This window comes from Myxine glutinosa, chromosome 2 (assembly GCF_964187855.1).
Source record: "Myxine glutinosa chromosome 2, kmMyxGlut1.1, whole genome shotgun sequence".
NCBI classification, from domain to species: domain Eukaryota; kingdom Metazoa; phylum Chordata; class Myxini; order Myxiniformes; family Myxinidae; genus Myxine; species Myxine glutinosa.
In genome coordinates, this window is record NC_136262.1 from 217,387,312 (window position 1) to 217,415,021 (window position 27,710).

The 27,710-nt window shown below is 44.7% G+C and overlaps 1 protein-coding gene across 2 annotated transcripts in view; it reads left to right on the forward strand.

Moving 5' to 3' along the window:
- The first annotated feature begins 7,686 nt into the window (after window positions 1-7,686).
- The window catches only part of LOC137420825 (talin-2), a 432,847-nt gene continuing 412,823 nt past the window's right edge, over window positions 7,687-27,710 (forward strand). For both annotated transcript variants that reach the window (XM_068106240.2, XM_068106243.2), the window contains exon 1: window positions 7,687-7,838. The gene's annotated coding sequence lies outside the window, so the exon portion shown is untranslated. The remainder of the gene's footprint in view (window positions 7,839-27,710) is intronic.

Consider the following 27,710-nt stretch of genomic DNA (forward strand, 5'->3'; position numbering starts at 1 on the left):
TCTGAACGAAAATCTGATCAGCTTGTTCTTGTCACCTGCCCAACTCATCCACCAATTTTTGTCCAGCTCAATTCATAATTGTTTGGGACATCGTGCTACATATCGTTTTTCGCAGAATCTCTAAACAGTGAAAAAATCACTTAAAACAAACAAAAAAACATTCCTATAAAGATCCATATCCGAATCAGTAACCGGGTATTCACAAAAATCGAACCAATTTGTCCTTGTCATACACACTCAACACGTGAACCAAATTTTGTTTGAATCTGTCCATAACTTTTTGAGCTTTCCTGCTCACAGACAAACAAACAAGAAATATGTCGTGCACAGCACGATACTTGCGAAATCCTTAAAATGAGTTGTTGACCTTTGGCATACATACATACATTGACCTTTTGGCTTATTTTGAGCTCAAAATAGTTGGTGGTTGAATTCAATGACCTGATATGTAAATCGTCTTCAAATTTAAAGTCAATCAGATGAAAATTGAATATTTTAGAAATTTCACCTGTTGTTGACCTTTGGCATATGTTGATCTAAAAAGTTATTGGTGGTTGAATTCAATGATCAAGTATGCAAATCCTCTTCAAATTTAAAGTCAATCAGATTAAAATTGACAATTTTAGAAATTTGGCCCATGTTGACTTTTTCACCTTTAGACCTTTAAAATAATTGCTGGTTGAATTAAGTGACCGGATATGCAAATCCTGTTCAAACTTCAAGTCAATTGGATGAAAATTGAGGATTTTAGAAACTTCATCTAAGTTGTTGACCTTTGGCTTATGTTGACCTTTTGGCCGATGTTGACCTCAAAAATAATTGGTGGATGAATTCAGTGACCTGATATGTAAATCCTTTTGAAATTTCAAGTCAATCGGATAAAAATTGAGGATTTTAGAAATTTGACAAATTTGGCCAAGGCTGACCTTTTGACCTCAAAATCGATAGGGATCTTCCTTATGGTCAACTCTACCATTTGGTGAAGCTTCGTAAAGATCGGGTTAAAATTGTGACTTGTAGGTGAATGGCATACAGACAGACAGACAGACAGAGAGACAGAGAGACAGAACAACGCACAAGACCAACCAATATACTTGAAAAATCTTCGATTTTCGCAAGTAACAAACGCAGACAAACAGATAGACAGTCAGGGGTGAAAACCTTCAAATCTTATTAGGCCTGGTTTAGGCTCTTCTGGTGCCAAACTAGAGGATTGTCACTTTTTTCTGCTTTGTGAGCTTTGTGAGTGTGAGCGATTATCACCGAAAGTAAATTAATCACACTCAGTAAATGAAGGTGAAGCACGAGGTTCAGTTGAGAGATAATTTCCAAAAAGACTAACCGGCTGGCCACGCCTAAGGTTCGACTAAGGTTAAGGCAGGAATTTATAATTTGGGCAGGACGTAGTCAAAAGCTTGCCTACTCTTCACGAAGGACACCGTGGGATCTTTAACGCCCACCAACGAACACCGGCAGACAGGCTTCCCAGTTTAACGTCTGACGGCGCACGCATTGATGAATCACTGCTTGTGAAACACTGGGATGGCATTTTATAGTTGAGCCAAGATTTGAACCCAGGCTAAACAGCTCAAAAGCGGATGTGCATACCTCTATAGACTATCCAAAAAAATCAGTAAATTAATGTTTCAAGGCTTCGATGGAGTCATTGTCAGAGCGTCTTCTCTGAGTCTGGGAGGAAGGTGTGAACACTGGCCAAGACATACCAAAGACTTCTAAAATGATACGCACTGCTTCCTTGTTTGATGCTCAGCAATTAAAACGGATAGAGCACACACTGATGCCTTGCCCTGCATGTGAAACACCGAGATGACAGTTGATAGCTGGGCCGAGATTGAAACCCAGGCAAGACAGCTTCGAGTGGAGTCTGCGTACCTCTTGGACACACCCTGCAACCACCTTCAACAGCCAAATATGGTGGTCAACAACAAAAACAGGCATTTTAAGGCCATTTTCTCTGCTAGAGTGGGGGTTAGCCTTGCGGGCCCCATGACAATGTTCTCCATTTTGCCCTATTTTCTGCATCTCCCCTTGTTAACCCCCTTGCCGCATTTCTTCTTCGACCATTTTAGCCAAGTCTTTCTCGGTCTTCCCCATCCTCTACTTCCTCCTACATTCATTTCCATCACTCTTCTCAACCAGTCACTTTCATCCTTCCTCAACACATGACCAAACCTTCTCAACCTGTTTCTCTTCACAGCATCAATCACAGGCTCTATTCCCATCATCTTTGGCAATTCATCATTTGTCTTCCTCTCTCTCAACTATACTCCACACATCCACCGAACCATTCGCATTTCCACCCTTTACAGCCTTCGTTGCTGCTCTACGTTCATTACCCATGTCTCGCTCCCATAAATCATAACACTTCTCACACATGCTTCGTAGCTCAATGCAACCTCTCGCATATACCTTTCCCTTCAGCTTCAACGACACTCCCCTCCTCGTCAGCACGCCACTCAGTTCCCGAAACATCTTCCATGCACATCTCACTCCAGCAACCGTTGCCAAGTCTAATCCACCTTCTCCATTCAGCATGTTTCCTCGGTAGCAAAATGTTTTCAGATCTTCCAGCTTCAGCGTCGTCTCCAAGATCCAACTCAACATTTTCTCCATCTGCAGCTCCCTCTGTGCACACCTTACACTTGAATGTACCTGCCAAACTGGTTAATGACCCTCTCAAACCATTACATTTTTGATGAACCCACTCAGCGTACATTGCACATTGAATGGAGTTCACTACGACACCCTTCCTGCACACAACACACGGCCACTTCCCAGTTCTTTCCACCTCACCACATGCTTTACCACTTGCCATCACCTTCGTCTTTCCGATATTCACCTTCAGACCTTTTGCCTCCATACATTCCTTCCACTTGTTCATCTTCTCCTTCAGTCCATCCATACTCTCCCCAATCAACAACAGATCATCTGCATAGAACAACTCCCACGGTAAACCCTCCTTTACGTTCCGAGTCATCACCTCCATCACAGCTACAAATAGTAGTGGACTTAGTACCGACCCCTGATGCACTCCCACCTTCACCTCAAACTCACCACTGTTCCCGTCCTTCGTCCTTACAGCTGTACTTGCTCTCTCATATATTGCCATCACTTCTCTGATCAGCCATTCCTCCAGTCCCAACTTCCTTAATGCCCATGTCACTACTTCGTGTGGAACCCTATCGAATGCTTTCTCCAGATCAACAAACCCAAGAAACAACTTCTTCCTCTTCTACATGTACTTCTCCTGCCACTGCCTTACAATAAAAAGCATGTCTGTTGTTCCTCTTCCTGGCATAAATCCAAACTGCATTTCATCGATCTTCACTTTCTTCCTTATACTCTTCTCCAACACCTTTTCCAACACCTTCATTCCATGCTCTAATAACTTTATTGCTCTATATGAGCTACAGTCCAGAGGGTCACCTTTCCCCTTGTATAGAGGGACGAGGGTACGCAGTTCCCAATCCACTGGAATGCGGCCTCTTTCACCACCAGATTGCAGATCTCTGTCATTCTCTTCACACCCCAAATTACCGCTGCCTTCAACATATCTCCCACAACTCCCGTCGGCCCTCCCGCTTTTCTACTCTTCATTGCATTTATTGCTTCCTCAACTTCCCTCTCATTTATCTTCTCTGTCGGTCGTAAAACTGGCTTACTCTCGATGTTTCCATCCCATTCATTCTCTGCATTCAACAGCATTTCCATATATCTCTTCCATCTTCCTTTAATTCCATCTGAGTCCACAACGATTTGTCCCACTTCATCCTTCAAGCAACTCACCCCCATCACATCGCACCTCTCTTTCGCTATCTGCTTTGCAATCCTGAATACCGCTCTCTGACCCTCTTCCTAATCCAAGCGTTCTCCGAACATTTTCCTATATGCATCCTGCGCCTTTGCTACCTCTTTCTTTGCAGCCTTCTTGGCTGCCTTATCACTTTCATGCTCTGCCTCTTCTGCCCCCGTTCCCTTCGCCTTCTGCCACTCCTTGAACTTCTTCCACTTCTCGTCAATCCTCTTTCCAACTTCTTCATCCCACCACCATGTTTCCGAGTGCCTCGGTGGTCCTTTTGTCCATCCACATACCTCACCAACGGCTCCCAACAGACTACCTTTCATTGACATCCAACCACTTTCAAGCTCAACCACATCATCCTCTACCATACTCAGCCTCTCTTTTAATGCCTCCCTCACGGTCACCTCTTTCAACCTCCACACCTTCATTCTCGGTTGGTACTTCACCCGCCGAGCTCTCCTCGCACCTTTCACCCTTATGTCGCAGACAACCAAGTGGTGCTGTGAAACAGACTCCTCCCCCGGGATCACCTTTGTGTCCCGGAGGTGCCCCCTATGGTGGTCGAAAAACAAAAATCACTTCCGAATTGCTCCAAACCCCATTTTGTTTGCTTTGGTTTAAATTGAATGAAATGAAACATTTTGAAAATTTCGAATTATTCTCACTCAGATTTCAACATCACTGTGATGTTGCTTAAACTTCCTTTATATATGAAGCTGATTTGTAATAATCGCTACCACTGGGGGTGCTGTATGATACACATTTGAGAGAATTGCTGTCTTCCTCCCAACTTGAACCGTCTCACCCAGATATGCCACCCAGACAGAAACCATACCTGGGGTACCTTTTGGCAACATGCAAAATGTGGTTGGATTTGTTTCTGCAGTTTTTTTAGTTTTTGAAGCATATATAAACAAATAATTAAATATACAAATTAACTTTTGTAGTATAGATTTTGATATGATTAAGTTGGAACCTGTGGCTTTGTCATCTTAAAGGGACACCTGTTACTCAACAATCCTCTTCACCAATTACTCTGAATGAGGTTTTTGATGTCTAGAGTGCTTGCCAAGTGTGATATGCAAACATGGGCTTCACCAAATCAGTGAAATTTTCATCCCTGATTTCTCCCAATGGCACATTCTTCCTTTAGGACTTGGTAATGACGAATTTTCCAACAAATGTGATCCATGATTCTCCTGTTCCCATTCTGCCCCAACAGGTTCATCTGATCATGTGCTTGTGAAAGTCAACATCTCCCTGGCTATTCCCAGAGAGATGCCTCAGCACCGGCGAGTCTGGCGGTTCACTCAGGCAGATTGGCAGGGACTGCAAGCAGCCATCTCTCTTCAGGACTGGTCTCCCATATCTACTGCCCCTGATGTTAACTCAGTTTGGGAATTCTTCCACAGAAACATGATCTCTCTCATTGCTAGGGTTCCAGCTTCTCCATTTTTGTCTATTTGGGTTCCAGCTCCTGATACTCCAGTGTTGTATTGGTCAATTATTTCATTAAGAACCTCAATTATCAGAATAAGCTGGTGGTCATCTACTATATAAGAGAGCTGATGGTCTGTCTGTCTGTGTCGCTATTTTTCTCAGAGATGGCTGAACGGATCTTCGTCAAACTTTCAGAGGTTCATCAGTGAGTGCCTGGGAGTGTTTTATGCCCCCCCCAAAAAATTGAAAATAAAAAGTTCGCTTTTTTGGATTTAAAAAAAAATCGCTCGATAGTGCCTAAGCCTTTTTAAAATTAATGACAGTTATATACAAGTACACATTCGCATTAATAAATACAAAACAATCACCAGACATTTGAACACAAATAAATCAAACAATTCCGGAAATGTACGAAGTTGGTAGTAAGGCTTCTTCTTCTTCCTAATTGGCATCACACTTAACTCAGAAACGTGATGAACGGCACATTCAGCAGCAGATATTCAACGAAAAGGAAAATGATGATTTGACATTTGTGATGGATTCTGATTTGGATCTAATTGCTTTTCTATTATATTTGCCCTCATTTCAAATATGTTAATGTTGAGCAACGCAGGATACTCCAGCTATAAACACTTATATACTTTCCTCAGAGTACAAATACAACGTTGTCTGGGGGTTAACATAGGCTATGTGGCCGCGGCCTCATGCGGGGGTGTGGGGGACAGGTCGGGCCGGCGCTACCATTAGGCCAACTAGGCAACCGCCTAGGGCGCAGACATCAGAGGGGCGCATTACTGAACCTTAAAGGATCACAGTTTTTATCCAAATTATTGTTTTAAGAAAAAACATAATCAAAGGAAAATATAATAGTTAATTGTTCATAATAGTGTAAATGATTAATTTTGAGCATGTACGCTTCGTGGCATACGTCACATCCTGTTTGAAACGGATGTAGCCTGCTCCCATGCGCCTCCTCCCATACGTCACATCCGGCATGTTCAAAACGCTGCTGCCATTTCGTCGTTGGGCGCATGGATTGATCATAGTCAGGAAAACGGGAGAATTAATAATCGAAGTTGGCAAAAAAAAATTGGGGGGGGGGGGGGGGAGGGGATGCATGTAGCTGGCCTTGCCTAGGGCGCAAAATAGTCTGGCGCCGGCCCTGGGGACAGGGGCGGAAATTTCCCCGGGACAGGGGCGGAAATTCTCTATGTAAATGTGTACCGTGTAGGGCCACCTGGTGATGGTGGCAGAGGGTATTACAACTTCCTTTTTTAGCTTGGTAACACTGAGGTTAAAGCACTCTTTGCACGGATAAAAAGTTTCTCCTTCTCATCCACCCTCCCCCAAAACGGAGGGGCCTGTCAAAGCCCCCCCCCCCAAAAGATGTGTATGTATTATATCTTTCCCCTCCCTCTCCCCTCACCTCTCGCATCCCACTCCCCCCACTCCATTCCTCACCCCTCCCTCTCCCGCCTCCTCCTTCCCCCCCCCCCCTCCACCCGGAAACGCCGGGTACTCCTGCTGGTACTGTACTGGAGTGAAAATTATTCTCACTCAATTATGTTATTCTCAATTATTATGTTCTCAATTATTCTCACAATTATCCAGACATGCTGGAGTGAAAATAGTAAATGTCAAACACGTTTTTCAAAATATAGAAACCTGGGATTTACTATACAAAGTACTTTTATTATTATTATTATTTTTAATTATAATAGATAGGCGTACATAATGCAGTCATTGTATTTTACAATTAAATAGACTTTGTTGTAACGGAAGAGAAACAGGTTGTTCTAAGTTTAGTTTACTCACCTGTTTCAATACAAGATAAAGAAACGCACTATAAAGTACTGTGCATGGTGAAGGATGCAGTGAGAAAGGGAATACTGTATGTTGAATACATTTGAAATGAGGGTGGGTATAATTAGCGGATGTGTTGAGAATGCTGCGTGAGCGAGCGCACACACACACACACACACACACACACACACACACACACACACACACACACACACACACACACACACACACACACACACACATACACACACACACATACACACACACACACACACACACACACACACACACACACCGACACACACAATATGCCGTATAAACAATTAATTGTTTAGATTCAGTTGTTGAAGTCTGTGCCAAGAGTTGTTGCTGTTAGATTTTTACCTCATGTACAACTACAAGGGCCGATGGGCCATGAGAATTTCTGCATGCGATACATATACCCATCCACTGATGGACAAGGTGTATTGCCATTCGATGACGTATTGGGAGACGGGGTTCAATGATAAAACGGGCGGGACGATCGTGGAGATAAAGAAGCGTGGTTTGTGAAATGCACGGTGTTCGACGTGGAGGCGTGGTCAGGAAAAGGAGAGGCGGGGCGGATACAGAGGGTAGGCGTGGTTAGAAAGAGGAGAGGCGGGGTTACAGGCGGGTCGAAGAATTCGCTGCGGAGCCGTAGTGTTCCGCTCTTTGCGATCTGCCGATCTCCCGTTGCTCTACGCGAGCCCTCTCGGGAACAAGGACGGCCGTGTCCGACACGAAGAGCGGGGTAAGTCCTCACTGTCGTTCGGAGCACGCTGCCATTCACTTTTGGTCCTGGATGTGTGGCGTCTCAACTTCACAGAAGTTCTCATCCGGAGAGCGCTGTGGAGGTGCTCGTGGGATGTGAATTGTGAATGAAGCTGGAGATGGAATCTTATGGATTTGCGGTCGCGATTGACGTTTGCTGGTCCGCAGCTCGGTGCTTGATATTCGGACGTGGGCAGAACTCGCGCCATTGCCCGGCATCGTGACCTGTTAAAGGACATCGGTCCTAATTGTTATTGGTCGGTATGAATGCAGCAGGGAGGGTGGGTAGGTATGGATAGAAATGAGGTTGAACCGGAGTGATGGAGGTGACGAGAGGACCCAGGAGGTGAGTGCTTGGAGTTTGTGAGAGGAGGTGATTAGAAGGGGCAGTGAGATGATGAGTGGAAGGGCGGTGAGATGATGAGGTGAGTGGTTGAAGTTTCTGAGAGGATGAGGTGAATGAAGGGGTGGTGGGATGATGAGGTGAGTGGAAGGGGCGGTGAGATGAGGTGAGTGGTTGAAGTTTCTGAGAGGATGAGGTGAGTGGAGGGGGCGGGAGAGGATTAGGTGAGTGGTTGGAGTTTGAGGGGATGAGGTGAGTGAAAGGGGTGGTGAGATGATGAGGTGAGTGGTTGGAGTTTCTGAGAGGATGAGGTGAATGAAGGGGTGGTGGGATGATGAGGTGAGTGGAAGGGGCGGTGAGATGAGGTGAGTGGTTGAAGTTTCTGAGAGGATGAGGTGAGTGGAGGGGGCGGGAGAGGATTAGGTGAGTGGTTGGAGTTTGAGGGGATGAGGTGAGTGAAAGGGGCGGTGAGATGATGAGGTGAGGTGCATGGTGAGTGGAAGGGTTTGAGTTTCTGAGGGGATGAGGCGAGTGGAAGGGGTGGTGGGATGATGAGGTGAGTGGAAGGGGCAGTGAGATGATGTGAGTGGTTGGAGAGTTTGAGGGGATGAGGTGAGTGGTTGGCGTTTCTGAGGGGATGAAGCGAGTGGAAGGGGTGGTGGGATGATGAGGTGAGTGGTTTGAGTTTCTGAGGCGATGAGGTGAGTGGAAGGGGTGGTGGGATGATGAGGTGAGTGGTTTGAGTTTCTGAGGGAATGAGGTGAGTGGAAGGGGCAGTGAGATGATGAGGTGAGTGGTTTGAGTTTCTGAGGCGATGAGGTGAGTGGAAGGGGTGGTGAGATGGAGGTGAGAGGATGAGTTGAGTAGAAGGGGTTGGAGTTTCTGAGGATGAGGTGAGTGGAAGGGGCAGTGAGATGATGAGGTGAGTGGTTGGAGTTTCTGAGGGGATGAGGTGAGTGGGTGGAGTTTCTGAGGGGATGAGGTGAGTGGTTGGAGTTTCTGAGGGGATGAGTTGAGTGGAAGGGGTGGTGAGATGATGAGGTGAGAGGATGAGTTGAGTAGAAGGGGTTGGAGTTTCTGAGGATGAGGTGAGTGGAAGGGGCTGTGAGATGATGAGGTGAGTGGTTGGAGTTTCTGAGGATGAGGTGAGTGGAAGGGGCAGTGAGATGATGTGAGTGGTTGGAGTGTCTGAGATGATTAGGTGAGTGGATTGAGTTTCTGAGGGGATGAGGTTAGTGGAAAGGGTGGTGAGAGGATGAGGTGAGTGGAAGGGACGGTGAGAGGATGAGGTGAGTGGAAGGGACGGTGAGAGGATGAGGTGAGTGGAAGGGGCGGTGAGAGGATGAGTTGAGTGAAAGGGGCGGTTAGAGGATGAGGTGAGTGGTTGGAGTGTCTGAGATGATGAGGTGAGTGGAAAGGGTGGTGAGAGGATGTGGAGAGGATCGACACTTCTCCCACAATTGAGCACGATCCGTGCTGAACTCTTCGTAACTCCATTCCCTTGTACCGCCTTCGTTAATCCAGCTGTGCCGTGCTTTCCGTGCTTTCTCCCGCGCTTGTATGATATTGGCTCAGTGCTTTCTGTCAATTGGCAGAGAGAGACTTTTTCGAGCTCTTTGATTGAATTTGCGATGGTAATCTCAGCCGCCCGGTGGGGCCTCACGTACGTTAGCCCCAGGGAATATAAAAGCATAAAAGAGGTCCGTGCTGTGCAAGGGCCGTGCCTGGCGGGCTCTGGGCGTACACGCAGCACATTCCGAGCGTCCTGGCTCTCTCCCTTCCATTGGTTCTCCAATCCGGGACCGCTGCTCTTTGCCACATCTGGACTCGCTTATGCAGGACGCGTTGAAGACTGTGCCGAGAGCCGGAAAACGTGGTCGTTATTAAAGTTGCTTTCACAAGTCTCTTTTTCTCAAAGTTAACGTTTACGGCCAAGGTAGAGTTTCTTTGTCTTTTGCGTGAGCAACATACTCTCTTCACGTATATATATATATATATATATATATATATATATATATATATATATATATATATATCTATATATATATATATATATATCCTCATATATATCCACATATATATCCTCATATATATCCACATATATATCCTCATATATATCCACATATATATCCTCATATATATCCACATATATATCCTCATATATATATATATATATCCTCATATATATATATATATATCCTCATATATATATATATATATATCCTCATATATATATATATATATCCTCATATATATATATATATCCTCATATATATATATATATATATATCCTCATATATATATATATATATATCCTCATATATATATATATATGTCCTCATATATATATATATATATATATATATATATATATATATCCTCATATATATATACATATATATATATATATATACATATATATATATATATATATATATATATATATACATCTTCATATAATATATATATTCATAGAATATATATCTTCATAGAATATATATATATATATATATATATATATATATATCTTCATATAATATATCTATATATATAAAGTAGAGTTGGCCTCTATCTATGATCTCTAAGATCTCGAGAACCCGTGGACGGATTTGCGAGCGGAAAGTACTGTTCGACTCGGGATGGTCCCAGGAATGTCACGGAGACATAAACATTAAAAAAATTTCGGGTTTTAAAATTAGCGTATTATTAGCACTAGCAGAAGAGAGAGGGATTCGAAGGGAGGGAGCGCAGCGCTTCTAGCGCTTCTGACTACAGCACACCTTCTATATATATAAAGTAGAGTTGGCCTCTATCTATGATCTCTAAGATCTCGAGAACCCGTGGACGGATTTGCGAGCGGAAAGTACTGTTCGACTCGGGATGGTCCCAGGAATGTCACGGAGACATAAACATTTAAAAAATTTCGGGTTTTAAAATTAGCGTATTATTAGCACTAGCAGAAGAGAGAGGGATTCGAAGGGAGGGAGCGCAGCGCTTCTAGCGCTTCTGACTACAGCACACCTTCTATCTATATATATAAAGTAGAGTTGGCCTGATGTATGATCTCTAAGATCTCGAGAACCCGTGGGCGGATTTGCGAGCGGAAAGTACTGTTCGACTCGGGATGGTCCCAGGAATGTCACGGAGACATAAACATTTAAAAAATTTCGGGTTTTAAAATTAGCGTATTAGCACTAGCAGAAGAGAGAGGGATTCGAAGGGAGGGAGCGCAGCGCTTCTAGCGCTTCTGACTACAGCACACCTTAAAATTAAAAAAACTTGGCAGTTGAAATATAAAGCCCCTCCTCCTCCCCCGCTTCCCCCTCCCCCCCTCCCCCCCGTTCCCCTCCCCTCCTCTTCCCCCTCCCCTCCTCCTCCCACTCCCGTGCAAAGCCGGGTACCTCTGCTAGTATATTCATAGAATATATATATATATATATATATATATATATATATATATCTTCATATAATATATATATTCATAGAATATATATATATATATATATATATATATATATATATATATATATATATATATATGTATATATATATAATATACACATATGTACCCTGGTGTTGGCTTAGTGGTTAGGGTACTGGCTTGGGATCCTGGGTTTGAATCCCGGTTGATCGCTGAATTAACACCAGGGGGGTTGACTCAGCCTGTAATCCTTCTGAGGTGGGTAAATTGAGTACCAGTTCACTGGTAATTCCCTTTGTGTCGCCAGAGGCGACTAACAGGGTTGGTGGCAGGAAGGGCATCCGGCCATAAAACATTGCTTCAAAAAAAAAGAGGACCACGGTGCCCGAAAAAGGCCAACCCCTGCTCTGCGGGGAAAATGGCCTCCAAAGGTGGTCATATATACATGCACACACGTGTGTGTTGCAGGATGATTTCATGATCCATGCGAATTCTCGGTTTGACGTCTGCCAGCATGAGTTGGTGGACGTTGAAGATCCCACCAGCGTTCTTTGTGATGACGATAGAAGAGCTATCGCCGGCCCCCTGAACAAATTCGTAACTCCTGCTCTAACCTACTGGGTGATTGAGCTCCGCAAGCCGGTTCGTAAAAGACTGGCCAAATGCTTTCCATGGCTATCCCATGAAAGTTTGAGAATATGGCTCTTAAAGAAAGGAAATATATGTGATAATTAGATGTACCTCACTCTTTACATAGCGTCGGTGATGCCGAAGCAGTTTCTTGGCAAGTGTTATGTTGTATGGTTGTCCATTGCCTTTCCAGCAGTCAGTTGGCTTCGGAATTTGGCCAGGGAGCCGGCGATACCTTGCCTGCTTACAACTGCTCCGTAAGTAAAGTCGATCTTTGCATGCCCGATGCTACAACATCTCAACGTACTCACTCATACTTACTGTAACTGCCCTGGCTTCAGGAATCAGGAGATCGCGCTTGCATTTGTTCAAGGATTCAGTGCAGGTCCACTTCACACTCCAATTCAGTAAATCCAGCATGTTCAATCCGCTACATCATTCCCTGTGATACAACAAACAAACAACAGGCATCTTAAGGCCATTTTCCCTGCAAGAGTTGGGGTTAGCCTTGTGGTCCCCATGACAATGTTCTCCATTTTGCCCTATTTTCTGCATCTCCCCTTGTTAACCCCCTTGCCCGCATTTCTTCTTCGACCATCTTTAGCCAAGTTTTTCTCGGTCTTCCCCGTCCTCTACTTCCTTCTACATTCATTTCCATCACTCTTCTCAACCAGTCACTTTCATCCTTCCTCAGCACATGACCAAACCATCTCAACCTGTTCCTCTTCACAGCATCCATCACAGGCTCTATTCCCATCTTTCGCAATTCATCATTTGTCTTCCTCTCTCTCAACGATACTCCACACATCCACCGAACCATTCGCATTTCCACCCTTTCCAGCCTTCGTTGCTGCTCTACGTTCATTACCCATGTCTCACTCCCATAAATCATAACACTTCTCACACATGCAGTATACACCTTTCCCTTCAGCTTCAACGACACTCCCCTCCTCATCAGCACGCCATTCAGTTCCCAAAACTTCTTCCATGCACATCTCACTCGAGCAACCGTTGCCGAATCTGATCCACCTTCTCCATTCAGCATGTCTCCTAGGTAACAAAATGTTTTCACAACTTCCAGCTTCACGCCATCTCCAAGATCCAACTCAACATTTCCTCCATCTGCAGCTCCCTCTGTGCACACCTTACACTTGAATGTAGCTACCACACTGGTTAAAGACCCTCTCAAACCACTACATTTTTGATGAACCCACTCAGCGCACATTGAACATTGAATGGAATTCACTCCGACACCCTTCCTGCACACAGCACACGGCCACTTCCCAGTTCTTTCCACCTCACCACATGCTTTACCACTTGCCATCACCTTTGTTTTTCCGATATTCACCTTCAGACCTTTTGTCTCCATACATTCCTTCCACTTGTTCATCTTCTCCTTCAGTCCATCCATACTTTCTGCAATCAACACCAGATCATCTGCATACAACAACTCCCACGGTAAACCCTCCTTTACGTTCTGAGCCAGCACCTCCATCACAGCTACAAATAGTAGTGGACTTAGTACCGACCCCTGATGCACTCCCACCTTCACCTCAAACTCACCACTGTTCCCGTCCTTCATCCTTACAGCTGTGCGCGGTCTTTTGTACATTGCCATCACTACTCTGATCAACCATTCCTCCACTCCTAACTTCCTCAATGCCCATGTCACGACTTCATGTGGAACCCTATCGAATGCTTTCTCCAGATCAACAAACCCAAGAAACAACTTCTTCCACTTCTCCATATACTTCTCCTGCAACTGCCTCACAATAAAAAGCGCGTCTGTCGTTCCTCTTCCTGGCATAAATCCAAACTGCATTTCGTCAATCTTCACTTTCTTCCTTATCCTCCTCTCCAACACCCTTTCCAATACCTTTATTCCATGCTCCAATAACTTTATCGCTCGATATGAGCCACAGTCCAGAGGGTCACCTTTCCCCTTGTATAGAGGGACAAGGGTACTCAGTTCCCAATCCACTGGAATGCGGCCTTCTTTCACCACCAGATTGCAGATCTCTGTTATTCTCTTCACACCCCAATTTCCCGCTGCCTTCAACATATCTCCCACAACTCCCATCGGCCCTCCCGCTTTTCTACTCTTCATTGCTTTTATCGCTTCCTCAACTTCCTTCTCGGTTATCTTCTCTGCCGGTCCTAAAACTGGGTTACTCTCTATGTTGCCATCCCATTCATTCTCTGCATTCAACAGTATTTCCATATATCTCTTCCATCTTCCTTTAATTCCATCTGGGTCCACAACGATTTGTCCCACTTCATCCTTCAAGCAACTCACCCCCATCTCATCACACCTCTCTTTCGCTATCTGCTTTGCAATCCTGAATACCGTTCTCTGACCCTCTTCCAAATCCAAGCGTTCTCCGAACATTTTCCTACATGCCTCCTGTGCCTTTGCTACCTCTTTCTTTGCAGCCTTCCTGGCTGCCTTATAACTTTCATGCTCTGCCTTTTCTGCCCCCATATCCTTCGCCTTCTGCCACTCCTTGAACTTCTTCCTCTTCTCGTCAATCTTCTTTCCAACTTCATCATCCCACCACCATGTTTCCGAGTGCCTCGGTGGTCCTTTTGTCCATCCACATACCTCACCAACGGCTCCCAACAGACTACTTTCATTGACATCCAACCACTTTCAAGCTCAACCACATCATCCTCTACCATACTCAGCCTCTCTTTTAATTCCTCCCTTACTGTCACCTCTTTCAACCTCCACACCTTCATTCTCGGTTGGTACTTCACCCGTCGAGCTCTACTCGCACCTTTCACCCTTATGTCACAGACAATAATCGCTATCAATCAATCAATCAATCACAATCACAATCACATCTCCCTGTGATGTTCTTCAATATTTTGATATATGTCTGTGGAGTCGTCGGATCCCATCCTGGAAGTTGGTGGCATTCGACTCGGTGTAGACTGTAGCAAGGGAATGAGTTTTGTTATGATTTATTGAATGTTTTCAACCTTCAAGAAATATTCGAAGTTCAGAAGTCTGAATTGGAGGTCGAGATGTCGTGATCATCTATTGATTTCACTTTTGAGTTGGTCAATAACCTCGAGGTACTCTCTCCTGACGTATTCTTGCAGTTTTAAATCCTGGTTGTTGAACTCTTCTCCGAGCATTTTCCGCTCATTTGAGATGTTCATTGCGGAACAACTCGATGGCTTTTGTTTGAGCCTGGACAACCAAGACGTCCCTTTCTTCACCAAAGGATAATGAGATACATTTTTGCTGCACGTTGATCCAACCCAAGACAACGTTTTTGGAGATTTTATGGGATGTTGTTGATTTCCTTCAGCACAGGGCTCCAAAAATACAGATGCTGTATGCAATTAAATTGTAAGACACTAGCAACGGTACCCGCTCTATGGGCGGGGCTTCAATTGGGAGGCCCAAATGAAAAGGCAAAATATCAGAAATTGAAGGTTAAAAATTTTTTTTAAACGATTCATATAAACATCCGTTGAATCATATCACACGGAAATCATCAAAATCTAAACTATCTTTAGAATTTCAATAAAAGCCACATCACTGTTCATATCGGTAAATATTATTCCATCGTGTTTCAAATCTTGATCGATACACTATGATCGTGATCGTGAATCGTGATCGATAATCGTGTTCACAATCGCTATGTCGTATGTACTCCCGATACGTGTACCAAATTCCTGATACGTGTAACTACCAAATCAACAGTTAAAAGGATTTTGAGCCGATAGCTGTTACGGCCTTGGCAAGATCGATGGAGACAGCGATCTGTTAGCGATCGATGGAGACATATTGCTTTCCCAGGTGACGCACAAACGGCTGCACCGATCGTGCGGCACCCGGGAAAGCAACATCGTCACAATGAAAACGATGAATGTTATGCGAACGCGAATGTTATGCGGGAGTCCAAACCTGAGATTACTGGAGACCAAAGCTGAAATTGGGAAAACTAAATAGCCTATTTTACTCCTGGAGATCCCAGGATTATCCACCCAAAATATCTTTGCGATTGGTTCCGCAGTTTTTACGGTACCTTCGAACAGACACAGACAGACAGACAGACGGACGGACATTTGGTGAATTATAGTAAGATGATGCTGTTAATGATAGTTCCAGCATCAACTTTGGCATCAACATTTTCAGTGTCTGTCTCTAAGTTCCTCAAGCACATCAATAACCAGCTCTAGATTGGACTCGAGTATTTGCACTTGTCATACTCTTGGCCACTTCCAGGAATTGTACGGCTCCAGAAAGATACGAACGTTGATCTCGATTAACCCACACGAGGTTTTGGACAACTGCTGGGCTCTTGGAAGCTGAAGGCCGCATTGGGCTTGACGGTAGAGAATCGAAAGGAGGCCGTCTAATCTGCTCGCCTCACGCTTGTTGTGTCTTCGACGCGCGGTGTTCGACACCGCAATTTTGGACCACTTCCCGCATGAGTGGCTAACCCAGTTTCAACAGCCGCCAAGCTCCTGAAAGTACTCTTTGGGACGCCAAGCTAAGTGCCGGCTGAAGGGGTTTATTTTCATTTTATCTTTCCCTTGACGCCGAGGAGTTCTGGAAATCTCGCAAGATTGTGAAAGAAAACATCTGTCATTATTTACTTTTAACAATGCATATAAAGCAAGTCGTATAAAGCATCGGGGCCTGGCGAAGCATGCGGGCGGACGGAGGGCTTCCTCGCGCCGGAGCTTGGAGCCGCGTGTGGACGGTGGACAAGACGACGGACAGATACCACATTTCCCCACACGAGGTTTTGGACAACTGCTGGGCTCTTGGAAGCTGAAGGCCGCATTGGACTTGACGGTAGAGAATCTAAAGGAGGCCGTCTAATCTGCTCGCCTCACGCTTGTTGTGTCTTCGACGCGCAGTGTTCTACACCACCATTTTGGACCACTTCCCGCATGAGTGGCTACCCCAGTTTCAACAGCCGCCAAGCTCCTGAAAGTACTCTTTGGGGTGCCATGCTAAGTGCCGGCTGAAGGGGTTTATTTTCATTTTATCTTTCCCTTGACGCTGCCCCCCACCCCCCAGAATTTCCATGTTTTAAACGTTTCCCGGTGTGTACCCTGGATAAGAATAGGTACACCGTATCCCTGCGTGTCGTAAAAGACGACGAAGAGGGTTGGCGTCAGGAAGGGCATCCGGCCATAAAAACATTGCCTCAAAAAGGGAACCATGACAATTACAAGTACATATGGGCAGGGTACAGCCCGAAGTGGAGATCGGTTTCTGAGGTTTGGGACATGGAATGTAGGGACAATGACAGGGAGATCAGGAGAAGTGGTGGAAGTATTGGTCAGAAGAAGAGTGGACATATGTTGTGTGCAAGAGACTAGATGGAAGGGAAGTGGTGTGAGAATGGTGAAGGGTAGGCAGGGACAGAAATACAAGTTTGTGTGGCAAGGGTGCCTGGAGGGCGTGAATGGTGTTGGTGTCCTGTTTTCTGAGGAGTTTGTACAGTGTGGTGAGTGCGACGAGAGTGAGTGATAGGTTGATGATGGTGAAAATGATGATTGGAAAGCTCTTGGTGAACGTCATCTCGGGATATGCTCCGCAGGTTGGTCGAAGCGATGAAGAAAAGGACACGTTCTGGTGTGCAATCGAGAAGCTGATGGAAAACGTGAAAGATGAGGAAGTTGTTGTGGTAGGAGGAGACCTAAATGGACACGTGGGAAGGAGTATGGATGGTTTTGATGGAGTTCATGGGGGTTACGGATATGGTGTGAGAAATGGAGAAGGTGAAAGGATTTTGGGGTTTGCTGATGGAGCTGATTTGTTGATTTGTAATACTCAGTTCCAGAAAGAGGATAATAAGCTTGTTACATACACGTCAGGTGGGTCGACGACAACCGTTGACTACCTGATGGTGCGTAGGCGAGATAGGGGGCACCTCCGGGACACAAAGGTGATCCCGGGGGAGGAGGCTGTTTCACAGCACCACTTGGTTGTCTGCGACGTAAGGGTGAAAGGTGCGAGGAGAGCTCGGCGGATGAAGTACCAACCGAGAATGAAGGTGTGGAGGTTGAAAGAGGTGACAGTAAGGGAGGCATTAAAAGAGAGGCTGAGTAGGGTCGAGGATGATGTGGTTGAGCTTGAAAGTGGTTGGATGTCGATGAAAGCTAGTCTGTTGGGAGCCGTTGGTGAGGTATGTGGATGGACAAAAGGACCACCGAGGCACTCGGAAACATGGTGGTGGGATGATGAAGTTGGAAAGAGGATTGACGAGAAGAGGAAGAAGTTCAAGGAGTGGCAGAAGGCGAAGGGTACGGGAGCAGAAACAGCAGAGCATGAAAGTTATAAGGCAGCCAGGAAGGCTGCAAAGAAAGAGGTAGCAAAGGCGCAGGAGGCATGTAGGAAAATGTTCGGAGAACGCTTGGATTCGGAAGAGGGTCAGAAAGCAGTATTCAGGATTGCAAAGCAGATAGCGAAAGAGAGGTGTGATGTGATGGGGGTGAGTTGCTTGAAGGATGAAGTGGGACAAATCGTTGTCGACCCAGATGGAATTAAAGGAAGATGGAAAAGATATATGGAAATGCTGTTGAATACAGAGAATGAATGGGATGGCAACATAGAGAGTAACCCAGTTTTAGGACCGGCAGAGAAGATAACTGAGAAGGAAGTTGAGGAAGCGATAAAAGCAATGAAGGGTAGAAAAGCGGGAGGGCCGACGGGAGTTGTGGGAGATATGTTGAAGGCAGCAGGAAGTTGGGGTGTGAAGAGAATGACAGAGATCTGTAATCTGGTGGCGAAAGAAGGCCGCATTCCAGTGGATTGGGAAGTGACCCTCTGGAGTGTGGCTCGTACCGAGCGATAAAGTTATTGGAACATGGAATGAAGGTATTGGAAAGGAGGATAAGGAAGAAAGTGAAGATCGACGAAATGCAGTTTGGATTCATGCCAGGAAGAGGAACGACAGACGCGCTTTTCATTGTGAGGCAGTTGCAGGAGAAGTACATGGAGAAGAGGAAGAAGTTGTTTCTTGGGTTTGTTGATCTGGGGAAAGCATTGGATCGGGTACCACGCAAAGTATTGACATGGGCATTGAGGAAGTTAGGAGTGGAGGAATGGTTGATCAGAGTAGTGATGGCAATGTACAAAAGAGCGCGCACAGCTGTAAGGACGAAGGACGGGAACAGTGGTGAGTTTGAGGTGAAGGTGGGAGTGCATCAGGGGTCGGTACTAAGTCCACTACTATTTGTAGCTGTGATGGAGGTGCTGGCTCAGAACGTAAAGGAGGGTTTACTGTGGGAGTTGTTGTATGCAGATGATCTGGTGTTGATTGCGGAAAGTATGGATGGACTGAAGGAAAAGATGAACACCTGGAAGGAATGTATGGAGACAAAAGGTCTGAAGGTGAATATCGGAAAGACGAAGCTGATGGCGAGTGGTAAAGCATGTGGTGAGGTGGAAAGAACTGGGAAGTGGCCCTGTGCTGTGTGTAGGAAGGGTGTCGGAGTGAACTCCATTCAATGTACAATATGCGCTGAGTGGGTTCATCAAAAATGTAGTGGTCTGAGAGGGTCATTAACCAGTGTGGCAGCTACATTCAAATGTAAGGTGTGCACAGAGTGAGCTGCAGATGGAGGAAATGTTGAGTTGGATCTTGGAGACGGCGTGAAGCTGGAAGGTGTGAAAACATTTTGCTACCTCGGAGACATGCTGAATGGAGAAGGTGGATCAGACTCGGCAACGGTTGCTCGAGTGAGATGTGCATGGAAGAAGTTTCGGGAACTGAGTGGCGTGCTGATGATGAGGGGAGTGTCGTTGAAGCTGAAGGGAAAGGTGTATGCTGCATGTGTGAGAAGTGTTATGATTTATGGGAGCGAGACATGGGTAATGAACGTAGAGCAGCAACGAAGGTTGGAAAGGGTGGAAATCCGAATGGTTCGACGGATGTGCGGAGTATCGTTGAGAGAGAGGAAGACAAATGATGAATTGCGAAAGATGATGGGAATAGAGCCTGTGATTGATGCTGTGAAGAGGAACAGGTTGAGATGGTTTGGTCATGTGTTGAGGAAGGATGAAAGTGACTGGTTGAGAAGAGTGGTGGAAATGAATGTAGAAGGAAGCAGAGGACGGGGAAGACCGAGAAAGACTTGGCTAAAGATGGTGGAAGAAGAAATGCGGGCAAGGGGGTTAACAAGGAGAGATGCAGAATATAGGGCAAAATGGAGAAGATTGTCATGGGGACCGCAAGGCTAACCCCCGCTCCAGCAGGGAAAATGGCCTTTAAAATGCATGTTGTTGTTGTTTGTATACTCTTGGCCATCACAATTGTGAAGGCCCAGGCCATCTTTTTCGAGCTTGTTGATTATTTAATTCATGAATGCTTCTGGAGTCTTTCCCTCAAGTGTAGTGAAGTTTAAAAATGAGTCCTTAACTTCCATTTTCCCGCCATTGATTGATATAGAACGGATTATCTGGTAAATCTGACCCTTCCCAGTCGTACCCAACCACTCCTAGATTCTGTATTTTGCACCTGAGAAGGTGGGAAAGGTATGGCAACCCTCAACTATGACTTTGCAACTGGACTTGACCGCATCAGCTCGCATTTCCTAAAAAAAACCTGCTCTACTGCTCTTGCACGTCCCCTCTCTGCCATTTTTACCCTGCCATTTACCATAGGTCATCTTCTATCTGCTTGGAAATCAGCCAACATCACAGCAATGGGCTGACGGTCATCTCTTGAGATTGTAGTTCAGACTTCTGCTGATTTGGGAGGACCCCCTGGGAGCCCACCCGATCCCTTGGGAGGCCCCCTGATACAAAATTGAAACATCCAAGACCAAGCAATCCTGTGGACCATCGAGTAGCAGGGCTGTATCGGGTTTTAGAGCAATCTGTTTGTAAATACGGGACAAGTAGAGGTCTGAAGTTTGGGGTTAACCCCCTCTGGGAGCCCCCATGATCCGGAAAAAAAAAAATCGAAGCCTGAGCGATTGTGCAGGCTACTTACTGTCTTGTATTCATGAGTCAAGTTTCAGAACAATCAGCCAGGTGATAAGGGAGGAGTAGAAAAAATAGTAGGTGGTTAACGGACGGTCGACTGGACATGCAGACATCTGGACATCATGACCCATTTTATAAATTCATTTCTTCAAGAATCGAGATGAGATGACCTAAAAATGTGCAAAAACTGATCCTCTCAACTCAATACAGACAATACAGTCCAATTAGCTTACTTCCAATCATCAGCAAGGTCATGGGATCCATCATCAGTTGACAGTAAATCCTTCCTTTTTTCCAAGAGTCTCACCTCAGATCATCAATTTTGATTCAGATCTGGTCACTCTACCTTGGATATGCTGCTTCTTCTCTCCGAACAATGGATGGAGGTCCTCAATATCAGACATGAGATCAGGGCCGTCTCTCTGGACATACGTATCTCAAGTTTTCAATACAGTCTGGCATTCTGCTTTGCTCTCCAAACTGTCTGCCTATGGAAGCAAAGGCCAACTCCACTCTTTGCTTCCTGACTTCCTCCACTCTCATAGTCAATGTGTGGCTCTCAACGGAACCCTTTCTTTTCCTCTCCCTGTCAAGGCTGGAGTACCCCAAGCCAGTGTTCTAGGCCCCATCCTATTCCTAATCTTCATCAATGATCTCACTGACTCCCTGGAAAATCCCCTCGCATTCTCCCCTAACCCTCATCATTGGCTGCATCCCTTGTTTGTCTGTCTCCGCCTACCTTCTCCCTCCGCCCTGCTATTGGAGTTTCCCCTTTCTCCTGCTGTTGCCTTTGTCCTGTTCGGTTCTGTGACCTAGCTCTTGCACGAGCAGAGACCATTCTAGACCATTTTAGACCATGTTAGACCACGAGCCGAGACCACACTAAAAAAAAATTACCACATTGAAACGTGCTTCCTATCATAAGCAAGTCCATGGAATCTATCATTGCAGTTGACATCAAATCCTTCTTTATCTCCAATGGCCTGATCTCAGATTGTCAGTTCAATTTCAGACCAGGTCATTCTACCATTGACATGCTGCTCTACTCTCCCAATAATGAATGGAAGCTTTCAATGTCAGACATGAGATCAGGGTCGTCTCTCCAGACATACAGTGCATTCAGAAAGTATTCAGACCCCTTCACATTTTTCACATTTTGTTATGTTGCAGCCTTATGCTGAAACCGTTTAAATTCTTTTTTTTCCCCTCATCAATCTACACTCAATACCCCATAATGACAAAGAGAAAACAGGATTTTAGAAAGTTTTGCAAATTTATTAAAAAGAAAAAACTGAAATATCACATTTACGTAAGTATTCAGACCCTTTGCTATGACACTTGAAATTTAGCTCAGGTGCCTCCCATTTCTCTTGATCATCTTTGAGATGTTTCTACACCTTGATTGGAGTCCACCTGTGGTAAATTCAATTAATTGGACATGATTTGGAAAGGCACACACCAGTCTACATAAGGTCTCACAGCTGACGATGCATATCAGAGCAAAAACCAAGCCACGAGGTCGAAGAAACTGCCTGCAGAGCTCAGAGACAGGATTGTGTCGAGGCACAGATTTCGGGAAGCCTACAAAAAAAAATTCTGCTGCATTGAAGGTTCCCAAGAGCTCAGTGGCCTCCATAATTCTTAAATGGAAGAAGTTTGGAACAACCACGACTCTTCCTAGAGCTGGCCGCCTGGCCAAACTGAGCAATCGGGGGAGAAGGGCCTTGGTAAGAGAGGTGACCAAGAACCCGATAGTCACTGGCTGAGCTCCAGAGATCCTATGTGGAGATGGGAGAAACTTCCAGAAGGACAACCATCACTGCAACACTCGACCGATCTGGGCTTTATGGCAGAGTGGCCAGACGGAAGCCTCTCCTCAGTGAAACGCATGAAAGTCCGCTTGGAGTTTGCAAAAAAGCACCAAAAGGACTCTCAGACTGTGAGAAACAAGATTCTGTGGGCTTTCATGTGTCTTTCACTGAGGAGAGGCCTCAGTCTGGCCACTCTGCCATAAAGCCCAGATCTGTGGAGTGTTGCAGTGATGGTTGTCCTTCTGGAAGTTTTTCCCATCTCCACACAGGATCTCTGGAGCTCAGCCAGAGTGACCATCGGGTTCTTGGTCACCTCTCTTACCAAGGCCCTTCTCCCCCGATTGCTCATTTTGGCCGGGCAGACAGCTCCAGGAAGAGTCCTGGTTGTTCCAAACTTCTTCCATTTAAGAATTATGGAGGCCGCTGTGCTCTTGGGAACCTTCAATGCAGCAGAAATTTTTTTGTAGGCTTCCCCAAATCTGTGCCTCGACACAATCCTGTCTCTGAGCTCTGCAGGCAGTTCCTTCGACCTCATGGCTTGGTTTTTGCTCTGATATGCATTGTCAGCCGTGAGACCTTATATAGACAGGTGTGCGCCTTTCCAAATCATGTCCAATCAATTGAATTTACCACAGGTGGACTCCAATCGAGGTGTAGAAACATCTCAAAGATGATCAAGAGACATGGGAGGCACCTGAGCTAAATTTCAAGTGTCATAGCAAAGGGTCTGAATACTTATGTAAATGTGATATTTCAGTTTTTTCTTTTTAATAAATTTGCAAAACTTTCTAAAATCCTGTTTTCTCTTTGTCATTATGGGGTATTGAGTGTCGATTGATGAGGGGAAAAAATGAATTTAAACGATTTCAGCATAAGGCTGCAACATAACAAAATGTGAAAAAAGTGAAGGGGTCTGAATACTTTCTGAATGCACTGTATCTCGAGCATTCTTGGAGTTGACGAAAGAAGATAAAGTTTTGGGGCCGGATAAACATCCGAGAGTATTGAAGGAAATGACAGAGTAGATAAGCAAGATGTTAACATATGTAATGTCATGCTGATATTCTCTGTCAACCTAAGTGTCATTGATGTATTAATAGGCTGACCGTTGCTCGTACAACGTGATGACCATTCTTCAGAAAAACGCTAACCGTCACATCACTGACACCCAGACTTCAACTGGTTGTCTGCATCCAAACGTTTTCTATGCCCTCACGTTTTCCAGGGTGTAAATACTTTCAATAAACAAAAAGCAATTCATTAAATCGGGATATAAAATGGTTGGAAAGTTCATCTCTCTTCTGGACCTTGCTGTATTCAGCAATTCATATGGGTTTGTGTTACCGATAACCTGTATTGTTATAACAAGTGAGATACCCGTGCTAAGCACGGGTGGGAGGCCAGAAGCAAACAGGCAATGCAGATACGGTGAATGCTAAAGCATGAAACCACTAAATTCCACATTCCTGTAGCACCTTCAGTCGCACGGCAGACATGGACAGCAAGTTCGTGAAGGACTTCCATGAAAAACGTACCCGTTCGCAAACAAATGGGTCTGTTCACGTGTAGAAACATCGATCGTGGGTCCGTGGCGAATCAGCATATGGCGATCCGCGAAGTTCACGTTCAGAAAGTAGAAACCATCACAGCATATCGTCATTCACTTGAACTTGATATCTTTTTTTCATTCCAAACAACATAACTCTAATCACAAATTAATCACCAAATAAACTTTTAACAACATTGTTAACCCTTTGAGTACGGATGACGTCCAGTGCCGCAACCCGCGAAAAAGTTTTGTGTACGGATGACGTTACTACACATTATAAATGACGTTATAAATGACGCTACACGGATGACATTATAAATAGATCGTCAGTATGTTGTTGCATTTCCGTACCAAAATGCCAAATTAATCCCGTACGGGAGTATTTTTATTTAAAAAAATCCCGTACTCAAAGGGTTAATGTTTCCTTCATTGTAAAAACTACCAAGTCAACAGTTAAAAGGATTTTGAGCTGATAGGTGCTACGGCCTTGGCAAGATCGATGGAGACAGCGATCTGTTAGCTTATACACTGCCCAAATAGCTATGTGGAATTCTCTCATGAAGAGATTAAACTCACGTCGTTTGAACTTTGGCAGAGGTCATTATTTACTTTTATTGATGTTTATATATGAATCAAAAAGAAGATAATTGGTTTTGGGTCGTCCTTTCCGCATATTTTGTGGGATTGTGAGTTGGAGAGACGACCGGGGAGGGGGTTGGCATTCTCTCAAGCAGGGATTCAATCCATGTTCTTATAAAAGGTCTTTGTCCGAGGTCACCGAGTCCGATCGGTGCAGCTGAGCAGCGAACGGTGCAGCCGTTTGTGCGGCACCTGGGAAAATAACGTTATGCAGGAGTCCAAACCTGAAAATGCTGGAGGCCAAAGCTGAAATTGGAAAAACAATATACCCTATTTTACTCCAGGAGATTCCAGGATTATCCACCCAAAATATTGTTGCGATCGGTTCAGCCGTTTTTGCGGTACCTGCGAACGAACGGACGGACAGACAGACAGACGGACAGACATTTGGTGAATTATAGTGAGATATCGCACACCAGACAAAGTGTCGAACATATTGACATATCCAAGCTTCGGAACAAGCTTTGACCCCAATTATTTCACCATAAAAACGCTCGAAGCACAATAACCCAACCGATCGTGAAGGTGGGTGTTTTTGTTTGTTAGTTTGTTTTAAACTGTTGTAAAGCTAAGCTCTGCCTTGGATGGATCAAGATGCTGGAGCGGTGCTCGGGTGCGCCCCGGCACCACTATACTCCTGGTTGTAATGGAGAATCTAATTTTTTGATACTTTCATGGGTTCAAACACTTTGTGATACCCGCAGACATGCTACCAGATACCAATGTATGTAGTCCATGTGATTGTGTTTGTACCAGAGATTGGTGAAATACAGCTTGTTTGTAATCAAGGGTGTTCAGTGGTGTGTGTATGTTTAAGTATGAAATGGGCTCTGGCAGATAGCCTGGGAGTATGTCTCTGTACTCACTTCTGAGCTGTACGGCCTCAGTTCAAATATTGGTGTACTTATAAACTGTCACCCTGGTGTTTTACATGCAGGACAATGCATCATTGTTTGTGCTGGCTTCCGAACCCTTCTGCTAGCACTAGCTGGTGGACAATAAATATTGCACTGCCTTTTGTAATGATTAGGCAAGTATGCCAGCGCACTGGCCAAATTCCAAACTCGACTGCAGGTAGTAAGTGCTCTTCCTGGAGGCTCCTTCACGCTGCTTTAGAGTGTGGTTGCTATGGGGGCAGCAGTTTCTGCATTTTAAGCAAATTTGCCAGATGGTTCACATGCTTCATCTGAACGGCGCAACAGTTTAAAATGTATATACAGTATGTATGAATGAATGTACTTATGTACTGTAAGACGCCGGTTTACGTTGGAAATGCATTCCTGAAAAGTGCCACGACTATTGAAAAGATGAAAATGAAAGTAATTTTTCTCACAAGAGCTAATGAAATATATATTTATTTTTACTCCTTTACGAGCCTCGACCAAGTATACAAAAAATAAGGGGGGAATGCATTCCTAGCATGAAAAGGAATGCCAGTTATATTCATTAGTTCAATCAGCAAGCACGTGGTCAGGGTGGAAATATGGGAGGGACAGATAGTTATATCATGGGTGGTGATACAGAGGTATTGTATTTTGCCACTTCAGGTATTATATTTTGTTTCTACCTTTGATATTACCCTTTTTGGATTAATGCCAGTTATATTCATGTACAAGTAGATGTAAAACATTTTTTTTATCAGTCATTTAAACAATAATAAAATAAATCTCTTCCAGAAGCGGTTGAATGTGCTGGTACGTCTTCTTCTTCCTCCTTCTTCCATGACAGTGAGCATATTTATCCTTCAGGTAGAGGCAAACTTAATAACCTGGCAATCCATTAATACCAGCATTCATTCGATGAATAACATCGAATTTCTGAAGTAACAATTTTACAATGCCTCTTAGCCATTTACAGTACCTACAGTACATTTTTAGTTACCTGGAATATAGTTCCGGGGAGCTTACGGGATGGCACATTGTCAGTCAAAAAACACTTGCAGCTTCTTCTCCGAAACTGCTGATGGGATTGTCGCCAAATTTAGCACAAATTATAGTTGGTATGTTGCAATTCTAGTTTCTTCATGGCATTAAAAAGATCGGGGTCTTAGGGGACCATCAGGGTCAAAGTAGGTCTAGGTTTGACAATCCCATCGTAGGTATTTGCTCTCTTCTCTGAAACTACACACATGTTTTTGATTAAACTTGATCACAACCTTCATCACCTGTGATGTACCAATGTTTGTTCACATCATTATCAAAATCGGGGTCTCAGGGGTCTATGAGGGGTGGGGTTGGGGTTGTCCCCCAAAATAGGTATTTTTTTTGTTGTTTGTTTAAAGTCTTGTGATTATGTTAGTACAATTCTACATGTTGCCCTGTCTTCGAGCAACCATTGAATTTGGTTTAAAATGCCTTTTGCTGGTGTATTGGAAGGTAGTAGAACTGGTCTCACCGGGGATAAACTCAGCAGGATTGGCCTTTATGAGGAAGGAAATTTGTCGCGTGAATCATGCGCACTGGAATTAATGTTACTTTTTGATTTTTGCTCCAAGATT